This window comes from Tamandua tetradactyla, chromosome 1 (genome assembly GCF_023851605.1).
Source record: "Tamandua tetradactyla isolate mTamTet1 chromosome 1, mTamTet1.pri, whole genome shotgun sequence".
In the NCBI taxonomy this organism is placed as follows: Eukaryota; Metazoa; Chordata; class Mammalia; order Pilosa; family Myrmecophagidae; genus Tamandua; species Tamandua tetradactyla.
The window spans coordinates 147,346,446-147,359,519 of record NC_135327.1 but is presented as its reverse complement, the minus strand read 5'-3'; the positions used below and the strand labels follow the sequence as shown (position 1 = coordinate 147,359,519).

At 37.9% G+C, this 13,074-nt stretch overlaps 1 protein-coding gene across 9 annotated transcripts in view; it reads left to right on the top strand.

Moving 5' to 3' along the window:
* The window catches only part of NRCAM (neuronal cell adhesion molecule), a 331,134-nt gene that overhangs the window by 104,238 nt on the left and 213,822 nt on the right, over positions 1–13,074 (top strand). For 5 of the 9 annotated variants that reach the window (XM_077167096.1, XM_077167036.1, XM_077167264.1 and 2 more), the window contains exons 1-2: positions 6,424–6,492; positions 6,597–6,743. The gene's annotated coding sequence lies outside the window, so the exon portion shown is untranslated. Of the gene's footprint in view, positions 1–5,573; positions 5,716–6,423; positions 6,493–6,596; positions 6,744–13,074 lie in introns of those variants that run through there. The other 4 variants (XM_077167345.1, XM_077167420.1, XM_077166964.1 and 1 more) reach the window with 2 other exon arrangements.

The following is a 13,074-nucleotide window of genomic DNA, read 5'->3' as shown; positions in this document are numbered from 1 at the left end:
CATGTGCTCAAATCTCTGCTGCTCCTTAGAGTAACCTCTCTGTATCTCCTTTCTCTTACTGCCAGTGTCAATGAGGTTGTCAGTATTTGCTGTCTGACCCCAATGGGAAGTAATTTCTCCCTCCTCTGCTATTTACAGTATGTGTGTCTGTACACACTTCCCCATTGCTTGCTCAGGTATACTGTCCTCAATACATTTCTTTTCTGACCTCTGAACTCCTAGGAACACAGCAGTCCTATGACTGGTTTCTGAGACTTTAGGGCAGCTCTTATTCAAGGATATGGCAGAGTTTGTGAGACTCTGGCTCTTACCTGGAATACATTTCCACTCAATGCCCTGTGGTTTGTGTGTGTGTGTTTGGGTGAATACCTCACATTTACAGTCAACTATCTTTTTAAACTTAACTAAAGTTTTATCTCTCATCTAGTGAATTCCTCTGCCCTGTCACAAAGTTCTTTTGCTTGTTTGCTTAATTACTCAGCAGAAATATAAGAGGCCGTACCAGAGTTAGACAGAGTCAGGTAGACTTGGTTTAAAAGCCCATTTCTCACTTTAAAAAGCTCTCTGATTTCGGGATACATTGCTAGACTTCTCTGTACTTCAATATTCCCATGTAGATAATGGGCATAATAATGTCTACCTTATGGGCTTATTGTGAGGATTAAAAGAGGTGTTGTCTGGGAAGCTCTCAGCCCTGTTTCTGGTCCTTGGTAGTTAGTGTGTGTTGGTGCTCATCCTTTCTCCTTGGTGCCCTCTTTTTATACCTGAAAGCAGGCTCAGAAGAAAAAAGCTGCCCTGAGGTGTGAGTGATGAGCAGTCAGTGAATTTGTGGAATTCAAACTGGTGAAGTGCCCAACCACTATACTTCATGAGCCTCTTCAGGCATTCACTGTAAAAGCATAAACCACAAATAAAAAGCCATGAATGCCAAGGGTCTACTCTTTCTGCTTTACTCAACCAGTGTGATCTGTCCAAAGAATCTGAAATAACAGAAAATATACATAGCAAGTATTAAAGTAGCAGATGGCATTCTTGGGCTTGAAGCTCTTTGTGCTGCCAAGTCACTTACACATCCATAGCCCGAGTGGAGAGGAAGGGGAAACATAACATTTCCTTCTTTTCTTGGAATTGCCATCTTTTTCTCATCTCTGATGCCAGTGTCTTCTCACAGGATTCACAAGCGAAGAAAAGTCTCACTGTTCTAGAAATGCCAGAAAACGTTCCAAAACTAGCTTAGAGTTCCTCCTAGCAACAAATCCAGTGACTTCCTCTACATTTCTTCTTGGTGGCACTGTTCTCATGGTGTTTATGATCTTTTTGCCACTTACTAGTTATACAGTCTTAGCCCATTATGTCCCATTTCTGTGCCTCAATTTTCTCTTCTGCTAAGTGGGGATAATAACTCACTTCATAAAGTAGTTATGAAGATAAAATATATGTCAACCAGTTAGGACAGTACCTGGCACCAAGAAAGCAGTCAATATATGTTGGCTACGTAGTGATATCTGCATAAATAATAAGTGAACCTATGGGTTGATAGAAGTAACATGGACTAAGAATCCCCAAATTTAGGCTGGAGTCCTGGCTTTGCCACTTGCTAGTTATGATGAATCATTGAGATATCACCTACCCTGACTGATACTTAATTTTTTTAATTTGTAAAATAACTAGAAAAAATGCTTAATTTTCAGTATTAAATGAGATTATCTCTGTGCAAGTAAATTGTAAAAGGCCGTCTAGATGGCATTGCTATTTCACATCTGCCCTTGAGTAGAAGCTGCTGAGTATTAGTCACCTGTGTTTCTCATGTCTCCAGCACAGCATCTTGACCCTACGGTGATAATTGTTGAATGGACAGTTTAACAGTTCAACACAGCTGAGAAAAAAGAAGTCAACCAGGAAGGCAAAAGAGACATGAGATAGTGTGGTCAAAAGAGATAGTGTGAAATCTGTGCGTTGCCTCATGTTCTTTCTGTATAGCTTTCCCATCTACCTGTCCCTCACAAATGCTCCTGTCTTACCTCACACAGTGTCAGCTCTGGGTAGACCAGAAGCATCCAATTAGAGAAGTAAGGAAGGGATAGGATGCCCCAGGCTGGCATACTGACCATTGTGAGAAGTAACAGCTTGACAGCCTAGCAGTAGTGGTGGAGTCAGAAAAACTAAGAAAAGCAAATAAGAACGTAAAAAGTCCTTCAGTTTGGGACTTTTTACCAAAAGAAGAGTTCCCATGGGGCTTACTGAAAGTTGAATTAGGCAAAAGAGTTGATATCTCTTTTTCATTTTGGCAGAGGTTGAACAAATGATCTAAAATGGCAGATTATGCTAATTTCCATGATTGCCTCAGGGAAGGATAAAGCTAACTTGGCTCCATTTTTGAAATATGTTTCTCAAACATAACTTCTTGGTCTGCTGCACAGATAATTAGTCTAACTACGAAGTTCATGTTGCCAATTATGTCAACTATGGCCTAATTTCCTCTAATGATATCAAAACCTATTTTTTCTTGATTTTGTAATCTCTACTCAGTGAATTTTAAAATTTTTATCCAGCAAATGAATTGCTTGCTCATGCTAGTGTATGTAACTATTTATCTCTTCAAGATGATTTACAATCAGTTTGGAGAATTGGTAATTATTAATTAGTAATGGCCCAGACAGTAAAATAAATTCATTTTTATTTATTAACAATTTGGTTTTCAGTTTGTCTTTACACCATTGTTTACTCTGGAAATAGACTGGGTCAGTGTTTTTATCAGTAGTCTGAGTGTCAGTGAAAACAGCATGCTTGCCTAATTTGTGTATGACATGAAATTGGAGAGCATGAAAAATGTTTTGGAAGAGCATAATTGAGAAGATAAGAGTTTTTGGAAAGTTTGACATAATGGGCCCCCATCCAAGAAGGTAAAATACTAATGGGGTAAAAATAAAACCTTCTTTTGGTTCTAAAAAAGAGACTTAAAAAAATAAGGGAGACATTGTCAGTCTGATTTGTAGCATTAAGAACAGGCTTGATGTGAAATAATAATGTAATATTAAAATGTAGGTATTAAGCGCTTTGGACTGTGGGGGACAGAAACTCACTCGGGGTTCCCTCAGAAAGAGGGATTTACTGTACAGTTCCCCTGTTTGGATCTGGAAAGTGGGAAGCTGTTATGGTCTGAGGCAACCTCTAGGGATTGGTTCCTTTCTTTCACAGCCCCTCTCCTGGTTTTTCTGCTTGGCTCTGCATGCCAGTAGGTTTTCCCCTGATCCCCAATCCAAACCCCAAGGGAACTGGTTTTGATTGAATTGCTTTATTACTGTCTCTCTAGGACAGAGACCTTTGCACAAAACCGCATCATGGGCCATCCACCAGCCTCTGTGGGCCCCGTATATCACCTCATGTCTAATCAGTGACTACCTCTGCTAAGACAATAGCTGATCCCTTCTTTTTTCTAAACAGAGGGCATGCTTGGGAAAGTTTACACTAGAATGAGAATATAGATGTGGCTCAAGAATCGATATAGGAACCGATGAGGAAAAGCTACAGGAAGAAAGATTCAGTTCCATATAGAGTTCTATAAAAATGGGATAGGCTATAAGGCAGATAGGTGGTTGGATTTGATGATCTCCCAGGTCCTGTCCAACTCTCCAAACTGTCTTTATTTTTTATCATCACTCTTTTATTTCTTTCATAAGTGTTTAATGAAAACCATCTTTTTGCATTATTATTGAAATGAGCCTGAAGATAATTCTGTCACCGTATAATTAGGATATACCTAAGGTGTCGGAAACAGTAATGCTTTTGCACTAGCCTCATAAATAAAATATTTCTTTGTGAAATATTTGTAAATTTGGTTTTATTATAGTCAATAACAATGCTATTCCAAGAAAATAATTTGTGTATTGTGAATATAATAGAGCTGCAAACTACAACAAGGACGTGCTAACATGACAAAGGCAGTGGTTTCTTTTGCCGATGCACTCAAATGATCAATTCATGAGACACCAGGGTTTCAGAGAGAGAAAATGTTTATTGCTAAGCATGCAGCAATAAGGAGATCAGATGGCCTGTTGGCCCAAAATTCTGTCTCCCCGAATTGCAGTAATTTTGATAGTTTTGTAGCATTAAAAGATGGGCAGATTTTAGGATACAGTGGCCCCAGATGATATAATTAGAGGTGATTTAATTATTGAGCATGTGGCAGATTGATTACATCCGTGTTCACAGAATGTATGCAAGAAAATAGCTGCCTTAATATGATGATGGGTGTGATTTTTAGTATTATAATGAGGTATAGTGATTTGTAGGTTAAAGTCTAAGCTACTGCACCTGTCAAGTGGGCCCATTTTGGCTAGATCCATTTTTGGTTATCAAAATAACTTTGGACGTGGGATGGGTTAGTTCTGGGCTGGCCCAAGACCCTTCATTAATAAACATTAGGGGCTGTCTTTAGTGATTATGAAACTCTAAAGTTGAATAACTGAATAAATGGTTACAAATGAAGGTTAGCCATAAGGTTTTTACAATCACAGGGGCACAAGATAAAGGCTATATAATCATTATTAGACATCAAGGCAGCTGGGTTACCATTTGGAGATTTCAGGAATTTCCCTCTGTCTAATATACCAGAAAGCAAAAAGGGAAACCTATACAATGATTCAGTAATCAAAATCCCTTAAATCTTAATTTCTCTGTTACAGATACTTCTATAAGATGATTAGAGTTGAGTATAAGGATGTTTACAAAATTTTGCCCAAATGAATTGTCAGTGATGTTCCAGACTTCAGCTGGGCTTTCAAACATAGATGTCAAGATAGGCTGAATCCTTCAGGGTGCATTTCAGTGATGACTCTTCTGATAGGTGCCTGAAAGGTCTCCGAAATGGTGTAACCAGATCTCTCCATTCAAACTACTAATTTGGAGCCACGTATGCATATGTGTGTATATGTGTGTGCTGAAGGGAAAATAAAAACTATTCCATAAATATTTAATCCTCTCCCCAAACAGTAGACTTTAGTTTTTTACTCGAGAATATTCTAAAAGCACCAGAGAAACTCCAAGATGTTTCCATTTCCACTTTCCAGTGTAAGAATGCATTGTGATGGAAAGGTCGAAGCAGACAATGTGGCAAGTAATGTTGCCTCCAGCCTCCCTGATAGCTGCATTTCCTAGAGACCAGCATTGTTAAAAGTCTAGATCCACCGTTTTGAGGTCAAGAATAATCTCTCTTGGCCTCAGTTTCCTCATTTATGAATTGGGGATAATAATAATACCTAGGTCAGAGAATTGTTGTGAAGATTAAAGCACTTCTTAGCACAGTGTCTAGCTCATACAAAGGGCTCAGTACTTTAGCTACTAGACTTGGTATTTTCTTTATTATTCTTAAGGGGTGGGAACCCTGAGGTTAGCTTGCCTTAGCCAGAGAGTCAAATCAGTGGTGTGGCTCCTTATCATCCCATCATACCCAGCCCAGCCTGAACTAGAGTTGCTCTAGGTCCCATCTCATAATGTGGCATTATTTCCCCATCTCTACCCCCACCCTGTCCCAGAAAACTTGGCTCTGTTCTGGTGCTGCTACTTAACCAGCTTTGACCTTGCATAAGTTACTTCCTGCTCAGAGCCTCAGGACATTCCAACCCTGGAAGTTTGGGAACTATGAATATCTTCTTTGACTTTCTTTCCTTTGAAAATATACTGATGCTTGGGCTCCGTCCTGCCTGGGACTCTAATGTAATTTGTCAGGGATTTATTTGGCCTGGGTGGAGGCCCAGCCATCCATGGGATACTTTGTAAAAACTCATCCAGAGATGCTAATGTGCAGGCAGAACTGAGAAGCAGGGAACAAACCCAAAGTCATACTGGTAGCGGTGGAGGCAGATTTAGAACTCCCAGCACCTCCACTTCTCACTCCAGACTGACCCCAAGTTCTATTTTAGAAGAGGTTTTCTGAACAGTCCTTTCGTGATTTTATCCCTTTCTCATAAAAGTTGTAAATAAACGCAGTATTCGATCACTTCTGTTAGTTTGCTTCTGTTTAATTAAGGTTTTATTCTGTTTAGTTCTACCTTAACCTTATACTTTTTTGCTTTCAATGATGTGTTCAATAATCCCTTTTTCTTACCACCTTCAAAGCCACCTCTAAAATGTAATTTCGTTGCTGAGTTCCTCTCTGACATCCTCAGCCTTGATCAAATACTTAGTTTTTCATTGTTTGTTCTCTTCAATCTGTATTAAATTCTTCCCAGCCATGCCCATGTGTTGATGTGATTTAAGGCACAATGTATTCCCATGAAATATTAGAGTAGCATAAGATCAAGTGCTTTTTTTTACCTTTTTGATTTGGGTGCACAGTTTGTTTCCTGCTGTTTAGAGATCATACAGTTCTTTCTTATAACTAAATGTGATTGGAATTATGTTACCTTTTCATTTCCTGTTTCCATGAAGTTGTTTAAACTTTCTTAGACATTGATGTCCTTAATCCTTAAAATTAATCATGGAATTTCATAGGTATTAAGTTCCCCTTGTTAATTTTTGTAGGATAGTGAAATGAAATCTCAGCCTAATATAATTAACGAATATAATAAGTTACAATGTTTTTTTTCCCTTTTCAGGAATTTTTGTGAGCTTCTTTGTAATCACCCCTGCCTCTGTTTGCTGAAGGCATTGACCAAAACAGCTCTCAACTGTTGGCATCAAACTGAGAAAAAGGGTAGCTTTGGAAATCAGAGAAACATTTAGGAGGCTTCAACCTTCAGAAGGTGAGTAGAATCAAGTTTCTGTGTTTCTTAAGAAGTCAAAATCAGCTGGTTCTGTCTTCTAGAATCTGATTCTTAGAAAAGCGAATAGGGGAATAGGTTACTGAAAATTCTCTATAAACGATTAAGAGCTTTTCTTTTACAGGAAAAATTTTTAATAGTTATAAAGGAAATCAATTGGCAACTTTGACCTAACAGAAATTTATTTGAAGTGGAGCTCTGATCTGTGAAGACATATTTGACCTCAAGCACATGCACACACACACACACACCAAAAAAAGTCAATAAAATTTTTATTCTTACTGAAGAGAAATTTCTCAGGGTCTCCATCAGCCATAATATCAGCTTTACCCTGTCTTCTAGGGTTGGTGTGAAAACACTTTGGGAACCATGAAGTACTGTTTGCATAAGTAAGATAAAACAGTTACTACTATTCCCAGGCGTTTATAATCCTCTCAAATATTCTCATTCATTCACAGTTCCATTCAATAAATTTTGCTAGACTCTCTGGAAGCAGTCCTTGCCTGCAAGGAATATCTGTCTAATAGAAGAGGCAGACAAATACATAGATTTGATCGGCTCCAATATCACAAAGTATATTGAGGGTGCTGAAGAAAGAAAAGAAAATGAATGTAGCCTGGGACTAGAGGAGTCTAAGAGTAAGAAGGCTTCCTGGAGGAAGTGACCCAGAAATGATCCTTGAAAGAGCATGGAGTTAGCCAGGTAAAGAGCGAGGTGGGTTGGAAGAGGTCCTTGAAGGCAGGAGCAGTGGGTTGGAGGTGTGAAGCCCACATATGGAATTGACAAGTGGTTCAGGATTGTTGAACCGTAAGGTTTAATGCTGTGAGTGAAATAAATTAGAGCCAAATTACATAGATGCTTCTATACTATTCCACAGTGAGGACAGCGTCTGATGGGTGTTGGCATGGTATGTGTTGGGTGGGTGAAGCACTGAGGAGTTTTAAGCTGGAAAATGTCATTAGCTTTTTAGATGAATTACCCTGGAGTGTGGAGAATGAGTTGGAGGTGGGCAAGACTAAAGGAAGGAAGATTCATTTTGAAATTATCTGGGGTGGGGTGTGTGGGGCGGGGGGAGGGGGAGATGGGAAGGCTAGAATTAAGGCATAAGCAGTGAGAAATAGAGAGAAGGAAATATATGGTTGATTAGGCCTGGGAAGTGAATAAAAGTCTGGACTTGGGATTCTCAGGTTACTGACTTGAATAAAGAAAATCTAGGAGGGAAGCAGGCTTATTCTGGAGTAGGGGTAGTGGTAGTACTCTGAGGTACATATGAGACATCTAGGTAGAATTGTCCACCAGGCACCTGGAAGTATAAGTCTGGAAGTAACAGGAGAGGTCAGAGCTAGAAAAATTTATTTGGGAGTTATAGGAGGTAGAGGAAAATATTTTTTAAAATATCAGTTATTTTATTTTCTACTTATGTCTTCAATAACCAATTAACCATGCATATACTTTAGACCCAACGTACCACATTCTCAATTCCAAGTTTATTTTGTCATTCTTGCCTATTTCATTTATGTTTGTAGATGTTAGCCTTGTTTACTTAGCATAATAAATTAGGATGTTTCCTAGGGACACATGTGGTGGCTGTTTTAGTTTTAATTAAAGGACATTTTTAAACCGGTATTTAAAAATAATGTAAATACTAAAATTTAGGAGAGTTACAAGTCAGTGCCATTCTCCATTTTAATTCATAGTAGTTACAGAAATTTAAGAAAGGTGCTTTGCTTTCCAAAGCACAGTTCTTTCACTGCATAATCATGGTTCCCTGTCAAGTCCTCACTTTCATTGCTCTGCCCAGTATTTTAGCATTGTGTGTAGAAGACTGAGCAGGGTCTTTCTTGCGTTCTTTAGTGGGGTGGTACCAGGGCCCCTCCCTTTGGATCTTCCCAGCATCCACTCAGGACATTGTCAGGGACCTGTTAAAACAGAGGCTGCACTGTTTGAAATCAAGTCTGCCAGAGATAGACTTTTCAAATACATTATTCAGAGCCTTCTTTGAGGGAATGTCATGGGTAAAAATTTTAAATTCAAAAATTACTTACAATAGTACTATTTTGAGTGAACTTTATTTAATTAATATGACCTTAATTAGCTTACTGACTTTTTCCTTAAGACTAGTTGGAAAATTACAAAATGCTCCCTTTACATACTTTATAGCCCATTTCCTTACCATCTTTCCAAGAACTATAAAGATCAAGATAATCTATCACTTTAATTTTTTTTTTTTTTTGCATGAGCAGGCACCGGGAATCGAATCCGGGTTTCTGGCATGGTAGGCGAGAATTCTGCCCGCTGAGCCACTGTCCCACCACCCTATCACTTTAATTTTTATACACAAAAGAATTAATTTTAAGTGACATTAAGTACTGTACTTAACATTAACAGCTGAGATCAGAGCCCTGATTTCTTGAAACTCATATCCTTTCCACATCATTTTTTCTTTCTCTCTTTCTAAATCCATATTGAACTGTGAAGTTGGCTATATGTCTTAAAATAGGGGAATTGAATTAAGTAAATCAGTTCACACCAATGATATTTGCTTTGGTTAATCTCTCTAGATTCAACCAACACATTTTGCTTTAATACTTTAGGCTCAGATTAAGGTTTTATTATTATTATTTAAAATTTTTAACATGAACTTTGTTTTTGGCTTCCTTTACTTTATCTATACTTTATTGGTTTCACCACTAAAATGAAGGATTTGTATAGAACCAAAATCACCTGTGTTTAAATTCCAGTTTAAAAAAAGACACTCATCAAGGATTTTAAAACTTTAAGCACAGATATGTATGATTTGGTCAAATGTACTTCAGTTTCCTGTGAATAGTATAGAAAATGAATTTATGGAAATACTAAGTTGGTGTAACTTAGAATGACAACATATGCATGCAAGCTGTAGGTGGTTTTGAAGACAATGAATTGTTCTCTGAAACTCACAGTATGGTCAGTCATTGCTGTGAAAGCGGTGGGCTGTGAATTGTCAGGGTGCATGTGCAAAACATGATTCACTCATCTTGAAAGCTGCCAATAACTTAGGAATTTCTACTCATTTATGTGCAGGAAACAAGGACTCTCTTTTTCGGTCCCCCTTTGCCTCTTTCTGTCTCCCTTTTTCTCTGTCTGCTTCTGTGACTCTTTCTATTTCACTCATATTCTCTGTGTGTTAGAGAATATGACTCTAAATGACTCCTGAGAAAAAGAGAGACTTTTGACAGTTTCTGTTAATGAAACTGGCAGTAGTGACAGTTTATTATGGATATGTGAAGCAGCTTTAAGCACCCTACATTTGGTAAGGGGGAAAGTGGTGGGGAGACATTGCCTGATGTGTGCTCAGTGTTTGCCCTTTGTATTGGTGGCCTGGCTGCATTGGGCAGAGCAGCAGCATACACAGGGAGGAACAGACAGGAAACTATACAGACAATGAACGCAAAGATGATGTGATGGCTGCAAAAGAGCAAGTCACCTTTCATGCTCCACAGTTGTTTGGCATGTTGGTGGGGTCTTCTTCTGAGCCATTACGATGGGTGAAATACAAAATGCAACAATATTGGGTGGGGGCCTGCTCTCTGCTCAGTTTCCAAAGTGAGTTTCAAGTGCCATTCTGCAAACAAAATAGTGGATAGAGTTCATTTTTAGTTGTAGGTCTGCCACTTCAAAGTATTTAGAGTTTGAAATGGCATTCAAGACTGCTCTCCTTCTACCTTGTGGTTAGAGCACACAATTATGCAGGAGGAGGGTTGTGCAGCGAAGGTTCCTATTGGAAAGAAGAAGCCATGTGTGAGTAGCCAGGGTGACACTTTTAAATGGATAGTATTCCAACAGGCTTGAATCATATTTATCAACAGAATGTGGTAGGCTGTGCCCTTCTGTGGCATGGGATTTTATAAAGAAAGGAAAGAGTAAATGCTGAGCCACCAACTTCTGATACAAATTCAGTCCCACCATAGAGGTCATAGACTTCACATCAGCGATTTGTAGTCCATTTTGGCAGAAGACAATGACAGTGGATTTCTAATCAGATAATATCCTGCTACGTTTGAATTTTCACTCTCCAGTGCCTTTGCTATTTAAGTGCTTTCAAAAATTATTCTTGACTCATTTATTATTAACTTTTTGAACCCCAGCTATTGTACTATCTTACTACTCATGTGAAAATGAGAATGGTGACTAGAGAATTTATTTTTGCTTAAGTTAATAGAATAACTCAGTAGCAAAATATGAATTAATGACTCTTCACATTTTCCCTTAATATAAGCTGGATTCTTTGTCCCCTGGGGAATCTACTTTAAATTCATGTCCTTATAAACCATTAGTGCTATTTATTGACTTTCTAGCTTTTTAAAAGCATCTATATAATAGATAAATAGATAATAAATATTAAATAATTTTGATATTAAGCTTTAAAAACATTTTTTACTATTTTCATTATAAAATGGAATACTGAAATAGAACTTCTCTTAACAATCACTAGATATATGTATGTACTATTATTTTTTTAGGTAAGAACCTTCCAGAGGCAATTGTCTTTTTAATGTGGTTTAGGAAATAAAACTTATGAGAAAAGATTGAGGATAAAAACATTATTAAATATACACCTTTCATTTAGAGGTAGCTATAGACAGTGAATTTAGAGGATTATTATTGTCAGAACTTTTCAGAAATGGCAGTATCTACTCCAGTAATAATTATCTGTTTCCAATATTTCAAATTATTCCCTCTTCCCTTCCATTTCCTCTCTGTGCAGCCAAGGGTCTCATATTTTCTTTAGAAAATTATATTAGTGTGTGTATCAGACAGAAAATATGAAACAGAAAAAAGGAGAGATAGGGAGAGAAGAAAGAGAGAAAGAGGAGGCCAAGAGAAAGAGACTAAAAGGAGAAAGAGAGATATTTCTTATGTTGCACATAAATCAAAGCAGTAATCTTTCCCCCCTCAATCTTAGTCCGTTGATTCTTTGGTAATTAAAGCTATGTGATTTCTGCAACTTACAAACCTATAAACAGGTACACAGAGCCAAACCTTTAGTTGGAAATCAGAAAATAGAGTCACTATAGTGACTCCCCACCTTAAAGAATGAACCATTTATTTCCCCTGCTGCCAGCAGTGTTGACAGCTGATAGCTCACAGCTGAGTCCCTCCTTTTAGCGCTTGCCCTTGGCCTTAGCCAAAGAGATGCCTCACCACTTGCCCCGGGGCGGCACATATCCAATGACTGATTGATTTAGGGATACAAAGGTCCTTGAACAAATTGGGACATCTCAGCAGGGCCTATGGGATCTACTGAGGCTTTTTTTAGGGCTGCAACACAACCCACTATCTCCCATGCTTTGTCGTGCTTTGTTTACTCCCCACAGGTGTTAATTCCCAGAGTCTTCACCATTAAAATTCCTGCCTACAAATCCCCATTTCAGAGTCAGCTTCCCAGGAAACCTCACCTGCGAAACAGTCACCATGCATGAACCATGTAATGAGCATGGGCATGAGTATGTGACTGTGTATTTTCATAGCATTATGATGAGGTGCTAGCTTTGGAATCAGAATCAAACTCTGACAATTTAGCCCAGCCCTTCTTGTGAAAAATGGGAATAGTAATACCTACCTCTTCCAATTGTTGCCACAATTTGATAGTAAAGTATTCAGTATCTGGCACATAGGAAACAATCATTAAATTATAGCTATTATTATAATTATCAGCAATTGTCTACAAATAATACATAAATAATGCACTAGTTCTGAACAACTTGTTATAATACAGAATGCTTTTGGATGCCATTTTTATTACAACACTTACTTTATTGGAGTATGGAGGTTAATAAAAGATGCATTACCTATACATTTAAATAATTCTTCCATACTGTTATTCCCCTTTTATGAAGTATGTGGAGAAGTGGGACAGGGTTCCAAAGAAAAACCTAAAGGAGGGCCTATTAGTAAAAGTTAAAGAACCTGGAATTGTTGAAGATAAGAAGACTGAGGCATGACTTGCTTTTTCTATTAACGAAAATGAAGGTCTTTTGGGAAGGGGATGTTGGGCATTTTTTGTTCATGATCAAAACGACAGAACATAATTAATAAAGACATAAATTAAAGGAGGAAGATAGTTGGATCTCTATCGAAGGAGCTTCTCTGTTCTTGCATGATAAAACACTGGAAGGAGCTTGTAGAATATATATTCTAAAATTTTTGAAAAAGTAAAAGACAACGTTCAATCTTGCACTTAAATTCTTCTCAGAGACTTTATGGAGAACTATTTGAACTCTGTGCTTCTGTGAATTCAGAAATGATGTTTCCCAGAAATTTAAACATATAT